The 15,372-nt window shown below is 40.1% G+C and overlaps 1 protein-coding gene across 3 annotated transcripts in view; it reads right to left on the reverse strand.

The window, feature by feature from the left end:
- TJP2 (tight junction protein 2) overlaps positions 1 to 15,372 on the reverse strand; it is a 67,999-nt gene that overhangs the window by 49,542 nt on the left and 3,085 nt on the right. The window contains exons 1-2 of one of the 3 annotated variants that reach the window (XM_074857158.1): positions 11,994 to 12,110; positions 5,603 to 5,723 (exon numbers count right to left, since the gene is read on the reverse strand). The gene's annotated coding sequence lies outside the window, so the exon portion shown is untranslated. Of the gene's footprint in view, positions 1 to 5,602; positions 5,724 to 11,993; positions 12,111 to 15,372 lie in introns of those variants that run through there. The other 2 variants (XM_074857153.1, XM_074857155.1) reach the window with 2 other exon arrangements.

A 15,372-nucleotide genomic window follows, 5' to 3' on the forward strand; every position in this document is an offset into this window, starting at 1 on the left:
CAGCTACTCTGCCACAATGGGCAGATAAATCACCCTGTACTGCTCACATCTGCAGGCTAGTAAGTGACCTCTAGTGCTCATACTCACACTACAGCTTGGCCAAGTGCCCAGATGCCCATACTGTTTGCATGGACTGATGTAACTATCAATGTAATAATTTACAAGTTACTTACCTTGCAATTCGACTGCACAGAACAGACTTTCAGACCTTCCTGCCTTTTGACTGAGCTATCCTACCAGGGTGGATAGACAGGTAGGCCTTTCAAGGGGACGATGATGCCACCTAAACCACAAATGGAAGGATACAAGACAGCAGTGTAACCAGTGCCAAGACCTGCAGGAACTCCTCCAGCACCCCAAGTTCCTGCTACCTGTGGCAGGAAAAGGGAGAACAGGTACTCAAAACACCCAGTTCACCTAACCATGGGAGGACAGCATCCCCATTCTCTTCCCTTGTACGCCAAAGGAAAACAAAACCAAGCCCATAAACTGCAGCTCAAAGAAGCACATCTTTAAGTGTATGATTAGATATAACTTCTCCTCCTGACTCAGCTTCTCTTAAATGTCACAAGATAATGCAGGCATTGTGGATCACAACTGACTATACAAAATACTACAACCTAGCCAAAACTGACCTCGGACAACAGCACAAGCAGAAGAGGGGCAGGACACCCAGCAACATGGTCTGTTCTGTCTATGCAGGTCTCTGTGCACTTTAGAGCATTTGGAGGCATGGCTGCACACACCTGTCACTCATTGTCTCCCTTTGAAACAGGAGGTGCAGGTACAGTTGTAGTCAGTCCTGGAAGGGATAGTGCATCATGAAGAGTAAAGGCTGGGTACCAACACCATGTCAAAATTACACAAATTGGGCTATAAACATGCAGCTCTGTCCTCTGCAGTGCTTAGGACTAGCTATTCTGCATGTGCAATAACTGTAAAAAGCAGTATCATGTGCAGGGGATTTCATGAAATCTTATGTAGGTGTGTAGAGATTTTAAAATTAACTTCCATGGAAAGATTAATTGGTCTATTAACTCTATGAGAAACATGCAAATAACTTCTAGTGACCACATTTCCCATTGAGATTTTCAGTTTAAGTAATCAAGGCACACATTCTTTGCCTACAATCATACTGAATCTACAGTCTGTGTAGCACTAATTTAAAGAGATCACTTGCCATAGCTTGAGTCATGCAAAACCTAGGCTGTATTCCATAAATTATCTAATGCCACTATGAATGAAGCAGTTGTGCTGCTTCCAGCATCAGCACAGGGAACACCCATTTAACACTACACTACAGGATGCAAATTTAAAACAAGCAACTGTCTCTCACAGTTACTCCTGCCAACCAAGTAAGGCTATTCAACAACTTGTCTGCAGCAATCAAGAGCAGTTACCGTGTTGTGATTCAGGTTCTCTCCACCTCCTCCCCACCACCATCAAGCCTTTTAACTGGCCCCTCTGACAATCAGTCCTTCTTTTTTTTTTTTTCAAATGTTCAACACTTAGTGGTGCTGCTAGACATCATGACAAACAGGCAACCTCCTTAAAAGAACTGGGAACTGATTTCAGCAAGAGATACTGGGAATGTAGGCTGCTAGCCCAGTTGTTGAACTGTCTGAACAGAGATGTCAGTTTTGCTTTTGGTTTTAAGCAGGTGTTCATGATCCTGTGATGAAAGGTACTGTAGAAGTTTCTAAAAATACCATGCTGCCAAACAGCCTTTCCCCTTTTCCTTCCAGGCAATCTCTTTAGGCTGCTCTTTGTCATCAGCCTGCAAAATCACACAAATCAGTCAGCCCAGTCCTACGTAAATGATTCATAAATCCAATTATGTCAACTACTTTATATAGAGTAAGCTGGGCCGCAGCAGATTCAACCTTCAGGATTAGAGGATGTGTAGGTAGCTGACCTCTGACTTTCAAACTGCTAAGGAGCTACATATGGTTCAAATATGCAGCTCTAGACTGGGGTTAAGTCATATGTATGGCACAATAAACTTTATCTTGGGGGGACTGGAGAAGAGAAGCCATGAATACTATCTCGGCACTTCTTATCACATGTAGAAGTGAATCCAACGGAGGGCCACCAAGATGGTGGGGGCTGAAGCACTGGCCCTTGAAGAGGAGGCTATGGCAGTTGGGCTTATTCAACCTGGAGGAAAGATGGCTTCAGGACACCTAACAGCAGCCCATTGGTACTGATGGGAGGAGGCTGAGGAGTTCTTAACAGCACGTGGTGTGTTGTGGCAGGATAGGAGACGATGGGCAAAAGTTCAAACAAGAGAGGTTCAGATGGATATAAGAAGAAAAATTTTTCCCCATGAGGGCAGCCAAGCCATGGACCCAGGGCACAGAGAGGCTGTACCATCTCTGTCCTTGGAGGTTTTCAAAGCTCAGCTGGGTAAAGCTCCAAGCAACCTGTTCTGATCTCACAGCTGACCCTATTTTGGGCAAGAGGCTGGGTTAGAAACTTCCTGAGGTCCCCTTCCACCCAAATTAGCCTACCATTCCTGGGTTACAGCATGACTCAAATGTCAGCTTAAAGCAGAATGACATGTTCATTAGCCTGCCCCTTGTCTCCACTTCCAAAGTACAGCTTGTGATTATGCAGCATAAAGATTTTGGCATACAGCTTGCAGGGTCTTGTACATTGTCCACCTCGGATCTAGTGTAAGGTTGCACAGGTATACACACCTTCCAGCTTTCAAAGCAGCAACTCTAAGGCTGTTATTTTAGAAAGCACCAGATGTCCCTGGAAGAAACACAGAGCCCAACATAAACAGCATCCCACACTTCATACATACTTCTTCCAGGATAATCAACAGTACAAAATCCTCTGTGGCTCACCTGGCCACCTATTTTGATGTTCTCACGGTAAGGATTTTTTATTTTAAGACATACAGATTTACCTAGATACTTTAAATCAACAAAATTTAAAACATGTAGATACTGATTTAAAGCAAGAAGCAGCACTGTTCTAAGTCAATTATAAACTCAATTTCAAGTTTCCAAAAAATGAAAAAAAGAAAAATTTACTGTTACAAACGCTGTTTATGCTGAACAACTAGGAACAGCACTAGATATTAACAGTATACAGTAATATAGTGTATTTTTCTCAACAGGTTTGAAATATTACTCATCAGTTCTGCTAGATCTCACATCACAGGTTTACTCTGCTAAAAACAGCAGAAGACTGCTTGTTTTGTTTGTTGCTACATCCTTGCAAAGAATATGCAAATTAGAAAATATAGATGTATAGCACATTTCACAGATGAAAAGCAGCATGAGAATATGCAGAGGTGTTTGATAATAGTCAATAAAAAATGATAGTGGGAAGAATGAAAAAAACAGTATTTATTCTAAACACATTTTCATCTGTGCAAGATTTTAAACTACACTGCAGTGTCTTGAAAATTACAGTACTATGGCAAGCAAACGAAATAGTGTGACTTATTGCTAAAGAGTGAAACAGGGACTTAACAGTGACTCTACCTGAACACACACACACACCACACACCCCCCTCTACAGACTAGGCAAATTAAAGTCACTTTCCTTGGCATAAGCAGTTTGACCTCTATTAATTTAAGAGGCTACAAAAGCTAGTACTGTTGATTCTACAGAATGAAATAACAAAGTAGTTTAAACAGACAAAACCACACAACTGTGAACTGTTTTTCTCCTCAAACACCATAAAGAAGTGCGTATCCACACTTGAAAAGAAATCTCTTCCCCACCCCCAGCTTGTTCATTTTAAACAGAAGGCACCACATTGAGCACATTCTGTTTGAACATTCATTTTGCTCACATCTTATTTCCTTCCTCTCTTCTCCATGCTTCTTGATTACTCCTTGCAAGGCTGTGAAACAATCCTCTGCTTTCAGCAATTTATCTGCTTTCCCTCACTAGAAGTCAAGCCCTACAACATCAAAGACTTTACCATGGTAATCACCTGTTACGGTTCAAATAAATTAAGACAACACGGTAAAGAAAAAGATCCCATTCTCATGGAGATCATTATACTTATCAAGAACAAGCAAAAGAATATGCAGAATGCACAAGATGTAACATACACAAAACTTTGTTAATTCTTTTCTGATACAGAGGTGAATTTAAAAAACAAAGCTCCAGAGAGCAGTTTTCCAGACAAGTTAGTCCTTTAGAGCACTAAACCTATGCTTCAAAGCTCTGCCCCTCCCCATCCTATTTATACTGGCAAACCTTCTGCCGAGGAGCTCATTAAGAAACAAAACAGTTCTGCAGCCCTATTCACTAACAGCAAGGTCTCAGCTAGAGTATTAAGCTCACTTCTGGGTGCTGTTTTTCAGGAAGAACTGAAATGAGCTGGTGAGAGTCCAAGGCAGAATAGTGAGAACAGTCATCAGAGAGAAAGCAGATGGACACAGCCACCCCAGTCATTTACTTGCCAGTTCCACAACTCCTGGGAGCCCACAGGCAAGGTGGCTAGACACAGCTTCTGAGGCATCTTTCTCAAGTGGATACATGGTTCTGGAGTTTCTTTCACTAAGAGTTGGGCTTGCAAGTATCCACACCATACCATATCCTTGAAAGTTTTTTATTTTGAGGAAAATGCTAGGGTCTGCTGGAGACCTCAGCTGGGACATTTCTGCCTAGCTATGCTTCACTGATTTTCTCATATCACATCTTCCCCTGCACAGTGCCCTAAGTGAACAGGGCTTGCTCGTTATTTTATATAATGCCACCTTTTTTTCTTTTTTTTATCTTTTCTATCACGTCTTTAGAGTCTTATTAACTAGCATCCTCTCCCCTCACTCCCAGAACATTAAACTAATGGATGAGTAGCTTTGGTTAAGTATATAATAAATTAGAAAGACAGGACAACTGATATCCACATTTGCAAGTAAATTACTAAAGCAGCAATAGTTATTAATCTCTCAAGAATGAAAGATGTCAGAGTTCTGCAACACACCAGCATAAAAACCTTTTGTTCTCCTAAATTGTCACCTGCCAAGCCTGTTTGATCAACACATAAAAGGATATTCTCTCTGGAAGCACTTGAGAAAGGGTTTCAAAAGCAAGGTTAAGATGCCAAAAAGATTATATTTACCTTTATGATGTATTGTAAGAAAATATGCAGCAAAACAAGTCTCCCTACGTGTGGCTATTCTGTTTCCCAGGACTCTAGTGAGTCACTAAGCAATTGCCATTAATATTACTCTCCATGCTTAAAGTAATTTATTTATCCCCAGATTCATGCTAAATATTTATATTTGCTGAAGACACCACCATATATTAAATCCATTCTTTACCCGTGTTTAGCTAAGAGATGAACTTGTACAGGCTTGTGCATTATTATTTGCATAACTTTAGCAGAACACTGAGTTCATTGCAGAAGTCTTTCCTCTTCTGCAGGCCTGTTGTACATCATCAAGCTTTCAGCAAATGCTCATTGTAAGTTGCTTGAGGAATCCAAAAGAACTAGTTCCAATTTCAACCTATTATTCCATTAAGTACAGTTTCTTAAAACCTTTTAAAAGCATAGTTCAAAATGACCATGACAAGAATCCATTGTTTTAAACTAATGGCCAGTTCTAACTAATGCAAACTTGACTAGTACCTTGTAAGGAATGATGATTTTTGAGTGCTTCTGTCTGCTTGCTGTGAGATGCTTTGGGCTTGATGTACAGCTGTGCTCCCAGTCCCACTCACAAGGAGATGGCAGTGCAGTAGCTTGCTCCCTGAAAAACAAAGTTTCATTTAAGTTATGGGTAATCACAAAAGAGTGACTGTGGAGCCTGGGACACCGAAGTCCTAAAGAGAATGTAAAATTTATTTCCTTGGTTAGTTGGCATGCTTTAGCTTCCCTGGCAATCAAGTGGAAACAGTGCTTGAATAAAGGAGATACTGGGCAATATTTACACTTGCAGCAACACTGCAAACTTCAATTCAAGTACTGTCCCTCATCAGGCATCCACGCAAGCCTGCACACAAGGCAACAATGCATTTTTGCAAACAAAACAGGGTATAGACAGGAAGCATGCTCATATTCCCCCTTCGTTGCACTGGTCCTCTCCACAAGGCATTTGGTTTTTTTTGTTTTAATTTAGTCTTAGTCTGATAGCTTAGTTTGCACAAACTGTACAACACTAAGATAGTAAAAGCATCACATCTTGAGCATAATCTCAGTAAGAACAATCAGATACATGCACTCCAGTGATTTATATCGGTACCTTAACAACTCCTGTTGCCTAATGATAGAAAAGAAACAATTCCCGATGTAATTTTCTACTCCTTCTGCTCATCAGGCCTCAGCTAGCCCTCTTCTGCACAAGCTGTATGTTAGCTTTGACTCAGCATCTTTGTCAGAGAGCTCCTCCTCCCTCCCACCCCTTATCCTAGCCCTTGATTATCCTGTGTAGGAAAACAAAAAATGTACGGTTTAGCTAAGATGAAGGAGGAACTTTTGACAGAAATAGAAAGAGAAGCCAGTGGTTAGGGTTTGTTGGTGGGTTTTGTTTTGTTTTTAAAAGAAAACCACCACACATCTTGATCATCTTAGTTCTTCTCAAAGAGCATCATTACTAAGTGCTCCATCTTCAAAGAAGAATATAGCCAGACTTCCCTAGAAGAGTATCTTACCCATACCTGTAACAGGTTTGGGTTTGTTTTGGGTTTTTTTTTTCCCTCTACAATGTATATGTGGGTTTTTTTATTCTTAGTTCACAAGCAAGCTAAACCCAAACTACCACTGCTGTCATCACTTTGCCTCTGCATGAAGATGCCAAAAGTTGTAAAAATTGATCTGTCACAGAAATCACATCACTATTCCAAGCAAAAATGGAGGTAGAAGAACATACTTTACAATGCCTTTGATATGTAAATGTAAATTAATACCTTAGCAAAATAATGTACTTGCATTTTCTGCTTTCTTTTGTGCCTTAGTTTGGGTTTTTAATCAGGATTTTCACAGCTTTCAACTGATGGCACTGAAGCTGGCATCACACTCTAATGTTATTTTTTATTTTAGGAGATGATTAAGAGAAATAAAGGAAGTATTTGAGTTAAGCGTGCACCTGAATTTGTGCAGTGAGGAGATGACTGATGAGGACCTCTATATCCTACATACAGTATTAGGTTTTGGAAACCGTCTCATAGTAGGTTTTTCCCCCCCCCTACACACACACATTTTTAAAACACCATTTTTATATGAATAAGACAGAGTACCTCTAGAAGCTGAGTGCTAAGCTGATGTTAGCAACGTGAGTTATTAAATTTTTCTTATTTCATTGTCTAGAATAAGCAGTCTCCAGCTACAAAAAGAACAGTGCTCTTTTCTTCAACTCAGTTTACTTTGTCACAATTGTTGGTTATCAACCTTTAGTTCCCTGAGAGTTTTAATCAAAACATAAAAGGGATCCCTATTACAGTCCAATGACAACAGCTTTTCTGCTTTTGTGAAACTGTTGGAATGGCAAATCCAAACATAATCCAAATACATCTTAACCAGTTTGGAATTCCAAGTGTGTACAACAATCGCATTAACTAAACCTCTCCCTGAAAGGAGGGCGATGCCCTATTAAGAATGCTGGAAAGAAAAACAAGTATTAGCAGGGTAGTGTCTTTTGCACTTTGATACTAACAGTCAGTAGTAGATGAAAGCCAAGCAGTCACAGTTACAAAACAAAAAATAATGGATTAGTTAGCAAGTTTCGGTTTTAGATGGCTTGTTTCAAGCTGTGGCCAAACAAATCTGCTTGAAAACAAAGAGGAATTCTGCAAGAATGTACCATTACTTTCCAATGCAGCTCCTCAAAGTATCAAGAGCAATCACATACCGTTTTATCGACATGTAAAGAGTGGCTGCAAAATTCAAACTGGATTGGCCTGTAGGTAACTTAGATGAAACAATCAAAGGAAGTCACAGTCTAGGACACTCCACTGTCCTGTATCCAAATACATTGTGATAAGAACCCCTTTTAATGGGCAGATTTTTAGCAAAAAGCCCTACAAGCACTCATTAACACGATATCAGAAACCTAGGACCAAATTGAAGAATACTTGTGTTAATAAGAGGCTGGAAACTGTTGGCATCAGTGTATTTTCTCTCTTCCTAGCAGAGAAGGAAAGCTGCACACACCGAGGAAAGTATTTTTCTTTTCCACTTTCGGAAGATGCTAGTTCTCTCATGAATAAAATTAAAATAGGTACATTATTAAATGGGAGGGAGGGGGAATGCACACATGCACACATCAGGCAATAAACACAAAACAACCATTTAATTTTCATTCTGATGAGTATACACCTGTTTATCCTTTCTGTTCTTCAGCAAACTCCTGATTTAGAAATAATACCTTCTCCTACTTATTCTGCTAGCCAAGGACAAGAAGTATAAAGAAATTTCTAATGAAACCACAAAGTTTAACCACACCTGCAGAAGACACACCATTTAGAAGGTACAAAAAAAGTTACCTGTTTTATGAACGATTCTCCTCTTTTCTGATAACAAGTTTTAAAATGGCATGAACAAGGTAAGCACAGGTTTTCCCATAGTTACTCACTGACTGCTTTTTAACACTTACCCTGGATGTTGCCACAAATTTGCATGTCTACCCTCAGGAAGCAGCTCCCTCTTGTTAAGGGGAGTAATACCTATTGCTGCTTCTAAAATAGTTATGTATTTCTTGTACCGCATCCTGCCTCTCTCAAGAGTTCCACCACACTAAGTTATCATTCAAATGCACATGCTGCAACTGAAGTCATGCTTCTTCACTTATCTGAACTGCTGTTTTTTAAAACATGCTGTGAGTTTGAAGCGTAAAAATAATGCTTCTTCCCCCCTCTCCCAGGCTTGGAGAGTTAGCAGAAGAGAAAAAACAAAGCAAAACTCCTACCAGATTCCCCAGGAACGTCATTGTTACATAATTCGATCTTTGAATAAGACACTAATGAAAACGATTGAAGAGACAATCATGGTTCTAAGCCTGGACGGATAATGCACACTCTACAGTTGACTAATCCTTTGCTAAATCTCTGCTGTCTATAATCTTTCAAGTACTAATGGAGCACTAGGTAACTTCTCTGTCAAATCCATCCAGGGAATAGGAGAAATCTGCACAGAAAACTTGAGACTGTTTTAGACACTGTGACTGACAAAAATAGCTTTTGCTTCAAATTTCCTCCTCAGCCCCAGAAAGCTCTGTGCATTGGAAGTGTTACAAGGGATTTATCTGATATGTTCAGAAGAGGCATGGGGAAATATTTCCTTACGTGGCTTGTACAGAATTAAGAAAGCTAGAGACTGCCATTATGATATCCACTAGTCATTCAAATGTGCCTCACACAATGCCATAAGCCACTTTGCACGTCAAAATTGTTCTAGCCATGAGGTAAGTAGCTATGTGTGCCAAACACCTCAGGTACTAACACAAAGGTGGAGACAGATACACATGTTGAAGCAACGGTGACATTTTCAAAATGCTGCAGTACTGACAAATTGCAGTATTAAGAAAGATGTACTTGATTGCAAAAAGACTAAGGAAATGTTGTTGTAATGCTACCTAGATACTAAGTAAGATATGAATGTTTTATATATAATTATATAATAGATCAGTATTATGTACTTACGCAGTAATATAGATAAAAATGTAAAAAGAACAGATGGGATAGGAAGACTGGACTTCAGCCACAAACCCCTCTGTAAACCGCACATATTAGTTATTCTGTAGTATTATTAGACATGTCTATATTTCTGTTGGGGTGACTTTTTATTGCATGCTACTTATTTAGATGCTAAGATGAAAACCGCTAGTTTTCATTTCTTATACTGTAAAATATCCCACTCTTAACAACAAGATTTTTATAACCATTGCCAGGTCCTACATTACTTACAATCCTGTGTTACCTTTATTTGGTGTTTAATATTCATTCACATTTGTAGTTTATGTTAACACATGCATACACTGAACTATCTCAAGTTATTACTAAACAGTAATCCATGGAATTCATCTTGGAAGAGCAAAATAAAATCAAGCATCTTTTAGATTCAGGTAGTACCACTACAAACATCTGTCAGAGGAAAATATTTAGTTTTCACCTACCTAGTTGCATGCTCATATGTAAGCAATATGCAGTCTGAAAATTTGTGATGCATTAAGATAATTAATTAATATATTAAAAACAGAAATGAAATTAAGCCAATAATTACTTCTCCAGGTCCAGCAAAAAAAGCACTTAACTACAACTTCAAACATCTGTATACAGAGTATTAAGAAGCTGTCTCGGTTTGAGTGAATGGCAGGGTTTTTTGGTAGCAGAGGAAGGGGCTACAGCGGTGGTCCCCTGTGAGAAGCTTCTCAAAGCTCCCCCAGCTCCAAGTCAGACCCGCCTTTGCACCAAGGTCAAGCCAGTTAGCGACGGCTGCGACTCTGCGATAACGTATATAAGAAGGGGAACATGGGAGGAGGAGTCGAAGTTGTGAGGAGGACACCTCTGCGAACATGGAAGTCAGTGGGAAAATGGAGGAGGAAGGGGGGAGTGCACTGGAGCAGAGACTCCCCTGTATCCCGTGGTGAGATGGCAGGGCCGCTCCCGTGCCACCCATGGGGGTCTGCTGTGGAGCAGATGCTGATTTGCGGCCTGTGAGGGGCCCCACGCCGGGACAGGTGACTGCACCCGAAGGCGGCCGGGACCCTGTGGGACAAAGCCCCCAGTGTTGTAGTTCAGTGCTGGGAGGATTGCAACACATCGGGGTGACCCACACGCCTGCGGGAGTGACTCATGTTGGAGTTGGTTTGTGGAGGACTGTCTCCTGTGAGAGGGGGACTGCGCTGGAACAGGGGAGGAATGCCAGAAGTTCCAGCCCCCTCCCTGAGGTGGAAGAAAGAGGCAGGGCTGACTGCACGCCCCATTTCCTGCCCCCTGCACTGCTTGGGAGGGAGGAGGTAGAAAAACTGTGAGCAGAGCTGAGCCCGGGGAAGAAGGGAGGGATGGGGAAAGGTGTTTTCAAGATATGGTAATGCTTCTCATGGTCCTACTCTGTCTGTCACATGTTGTTGTTGTTATTGTCTGTATTAAATTTATGTTCTTTTTTTCTTCCCCTAACAAGCCTGTCTTTTGCCTGTGCCTTAATGGATGAGATCATCCCTCCCTGTCCTTATCTCGATTCCCAAGCCTTTTACCTTCTTCCTTCCCAGAGCTGGGGGGGGAAGGGGGAAGTGAGTGGCTGTGTGGCGCTCAGATGTCCTCTGAGCTCAGACCACAACAGAATCTTAGGAAAGCAAAATACTACTAGAAGTCTGCAAGCACAGCTAACATCATTAAGCCTACATGCATCCTAACTTCTGATAGCTTTGGCAACTCTACTGCAAAGGTTATACTGACCAGGAAAAAACAAGGCAAAAATGGGCAGTTTTTTGAGTATTTCAGTATTTAAGAACCTTCTGACTGTAGCAGTCCACAACAATATTCAATTTTATTTAAATGCAGAAACATTTTGATAAAATCCAGTCTTTTCTCAAAGTCAAAGTTTGTTAGCAACATCAGTATCACTACAATTTCTTCTATGAAGTTTTGGTACTTTTCTGTGTGTCCCCCTCCTCAAAACACTTTTTAAAGTCTAAATTTTCCCCTTATAGATCTAAGAAATAGTTCTTACAAAAACTACCCCAAAGTACTTTTCAAAGCCAGAGTCCTATGCAAAGTCTAAAAAGCATTTCATGCAGCTCTGGTCCATCTTTTGTCTCTTTGGGCAAATCCAGTTAATTCTGACTGGAACAGGTGCCCCACAAATAGCCTTGTACACAGAGAAGCCAAGCTCACACAGTAAGTACAAGTTAGTCCGAAGTACTGCTTTTGGCTAAATGGTTCATGAAATCTCCGGGTATCCAGAGGGACTAAGACTGACTCACACTTTATCAACTTTATTTGAAAACAGAAATTCCAAGCTGCTAGTACATCCATTGTTAGTGAAGGATGGCTTTTGCAGAGCAAACAAAAGGTCTAAAACATACCTTCATCTATTGTTTCCTGTTGGGGAGTTATCATCCACTTCCCTTCTCCTGGCTTTGTATTTTTTTTCAGGAAGAACAAACACCAAGTTTTATTGGAAAGAACACACTGCAATTTTCCTAAGTGGGAACACACAAGTGAACAAACATAAGCTAAGAATTAATCTGTTAAGAAAAATATTTGTGTCAACTTCAGGAACTTATGTTCTTCAGCCAAATCCAAAAAGATTAACAGTAAGAAACCACCTCACAGTTCAGCTAAAAAGATTAATTGTTTATTCACTGTATTTGCATTCTCTGCTAACCCTCTCCCTATGGATCTCTCACATTAATTACTAATCAGTTTACAAAATAGAAGAAATCTAGTAACATGCATTTCTATCAAATTGATATAGCATATTGTGGCAACATACCCAAAGGCTTGGAGCACTTATCATAGCCTTACCAAGCTACACTGGCTATAGGGAAAGAGGACTCCATGAAAACTGTCAGCTTTTCTTCATCTGTCCAAAGTTCCCTACTCTTTTTTTTCTGTGCTTCCTTAGCTGAAACAGGAAAAAAAAAACACCAATGTTTCAGTCATGGGTCAGTGATTTCAATCCAGCTAAAATTCTACAGATGACTTTTGCAAAAGCAGTTCTGAAGTTTGCTTATTTTCATTCACACTGTAAAAACTGTACACTCAATGGCAGTGGATGGTTTGGAAAATAAGGCATTTCTGGGAATGGGGAAAGAATGACAGCAGCTGTTTTCTGCATTAAAGAAGCACTTATGAGATCAAAGCGAAAGCTTCCTTTTGCTCTAATCCTTGACAGATGAAAACAGTCATACTCCCTTAATTAAATGTAGAGCATACTTCATGTAAACTGATGACAGAAGCATGACCACATCTTCAGTCACTTCAGACCCAACTACAAGGGAGACAACCATTGCCCAACGTAGCCACAAATTACTTTCCACCTTTTGAAAGAGACAAAATCCTTTTGAAACGAAGGTCTTTTCCTACATGCTTTTTCTCGGGTGACAAGAATAACTACGACAGACAATAGTTAACTTCCAGAATATACATGTGTTTTGTTTGGGCCATATAGCTAGAAATAGCTTGAAAAACAATCAACCTATATGTAAAAGCTTGATCTCTTGAAACAATCTTGAGGTAAAGAGCATCAAGGATCAGACTGGGGACGGGAATGGTTTCATGGAAAGAGGAGGACCAGGAAACTTTTGCACAGCTTCATGGATTGCAGCTGCTTTTGGCCCCTCCTTAGAGATCATCCCTTGCCTGAACAGTCCATATGTTCCTGGAGATTCTCAGAATCAGCTTACAAAGTTGTGCTAAGGAGGCTAGAGACACCAGCAGTCAAATCTGCTGGCTATTAAGCAGAACTAGATGATGAAGCAGATGTAAGAATAGAGAGAGAGCAAGCCGGACTGCAGACAGCCTTGCTGTTAACAGTGATGTGCAAGAGAGATTTATGGGTTTTCTGTAATGTCTCTTAAAAAAACCCAAAACAAAAAAAGAAAAACAAGCTAACAAAGCAAATAATAAATAGCTTGAACAAATATGTGAAATGTTGGTTTAGACGAAGCTGAACATTGTTGAGTTCAGGCTCAGTTTATCAATACAATGCAGGCTGATATTAAAGAATTAGTTTGATATGCCAGAGTAATGACAACAGAAAGCTTTTGGGAGAGGTATTATTGAGCCAATCTGAGTAAAAATCTAAAGTGGTCCAAAATATCTGAACTCATGCCTATCTTAATGAAAACATACCCACACTTAACTAGACATCCTAAATCTGGCATTTCACATGTATATAGACCACACCCAAGATAATTTGCATACCTTTAAGAAATAAGAATAAATTTCTCAAAAGCAGTTCTGGATTTCTGGTGCAAAACAGAAGCAAAGACAAAAGCATGGAAAGGGAGCAGGCACTGGGAAAAATCATAACAAAAGGGGATTTGCATTTTTCCTTGCACAGTACTTACTGGCCCTACTATTGCCTCACACAGTATTTTTGTTTGTCATTTTCACTTATACATGTGAAAATACAGCACTAATGAGTTTCATTTTCTTCCTAGATTAGGAATCATGGTTATCTGAGGTTCCAACACTCAAATACACAATGACAATGCTGACCTAAATTCAGGAAGACTTGGGTAGCTCATGTTTCCTAAAAACAAAGCCTGCAGCTGATGAATACACACCAGGGTAGATGCTGTACAAGATACCAGCCCAGAGCTCCCACAGCTCACTCTGTCATTTCTAGGCTTGGATCATAAACATCCTAAACATGTTCACAACTGCAAGGGTCATCTAATGCTGGACAGAAAGGAGTTGCCACAGTCTGCATTCTCATTTGAAACAGAAATCTACAACACTCCTCAGCAGTGTGCACTTTCAAAAAGCAATCACCTGATTTAAAAGAAAGCAAAAAGCAACAGTAACAACGCAACTAAAAAACAACCCAAACATTAATAGCTGAAGCTGTGAAATGACCTGGAGTGGTCTTTACTGATGCATGAAGCTGTTTCATTCCCATACTGCAGTCAGTACCCGTGTTAATTATGCAATATTTAAGTTAAAAACAACCTCAGACCTCTACTGTTAAATGCAAGCTTTGTTTGATAAAATAAATGAATTCTTGCAACAAGTTCTAAATGATAATTTACATCTTCAGGTACTGGTAAAAGACCACCAAAGGGCAACAGAAGGCTCCAAAGACTCTGAAGACACGAAGCAAGCACACTTTACAAGGGAACAGACACAAGGATTTAACACAGTGCTGCTCTGAGGAAGAGGATAGGTTCAGATAATCGAGGAAAGCACCCGGTGGTTGAACAGCTCTATTTTGACAAAAGCATCTGGGAGAAAAGTCTGTGTAGAAATTAAACCCGAGTACTTCTGTGAGGATTCCCAAACAACTTAAGAGTACTTGGTTGTAGGACTGAAACCAAACCCTTAGCTGTGAAAGCTGACATGCACTGGTGTGTACATGTCAGCATGGTCATGCAAAACCAAAAGTCATACCCACTTTGGTACTGCAACCTTTGTAGGTAACACGCCATTTGCATTATTCACTATGGCAAGATCCATATATATTAGAAGACAGGCCTAAAAGTTATGCCCTATATCGTTATTGCCATAAACATTTGTTTTACACATAGATTGCCTTATTTTTTGAGGAGTCTTCTAAAGTTCACAGAAATTCGCTGCAATTTGGAATGGAGGTTCACAGGCCTTATGCGGCTGATATTGAGATTTAATAAATTCATTTTTCCCAACAATGAGTATTTTCATACCCGTTTGAAAATCAACCAGCCAGGGAAGTCTCTAACCTCAACAAGCCATAGCTGTTACACCATGTCAGTGCTTTCT

This window comes from Strix uralensis, chromosome Z, assembly GCF_047716275.1.
Source record: "Strix uralensis isolate ZFMK-TIS-50842 chromosome Z, bStrUra1, whole genome shotgun sequence".
In the NCBI taxonomy this organism is placed as follows: Eukaryota; Metazoa; Chordata; class Aves; order Strigiformes; family Strigidae; genus Strix; species Strix uralensis.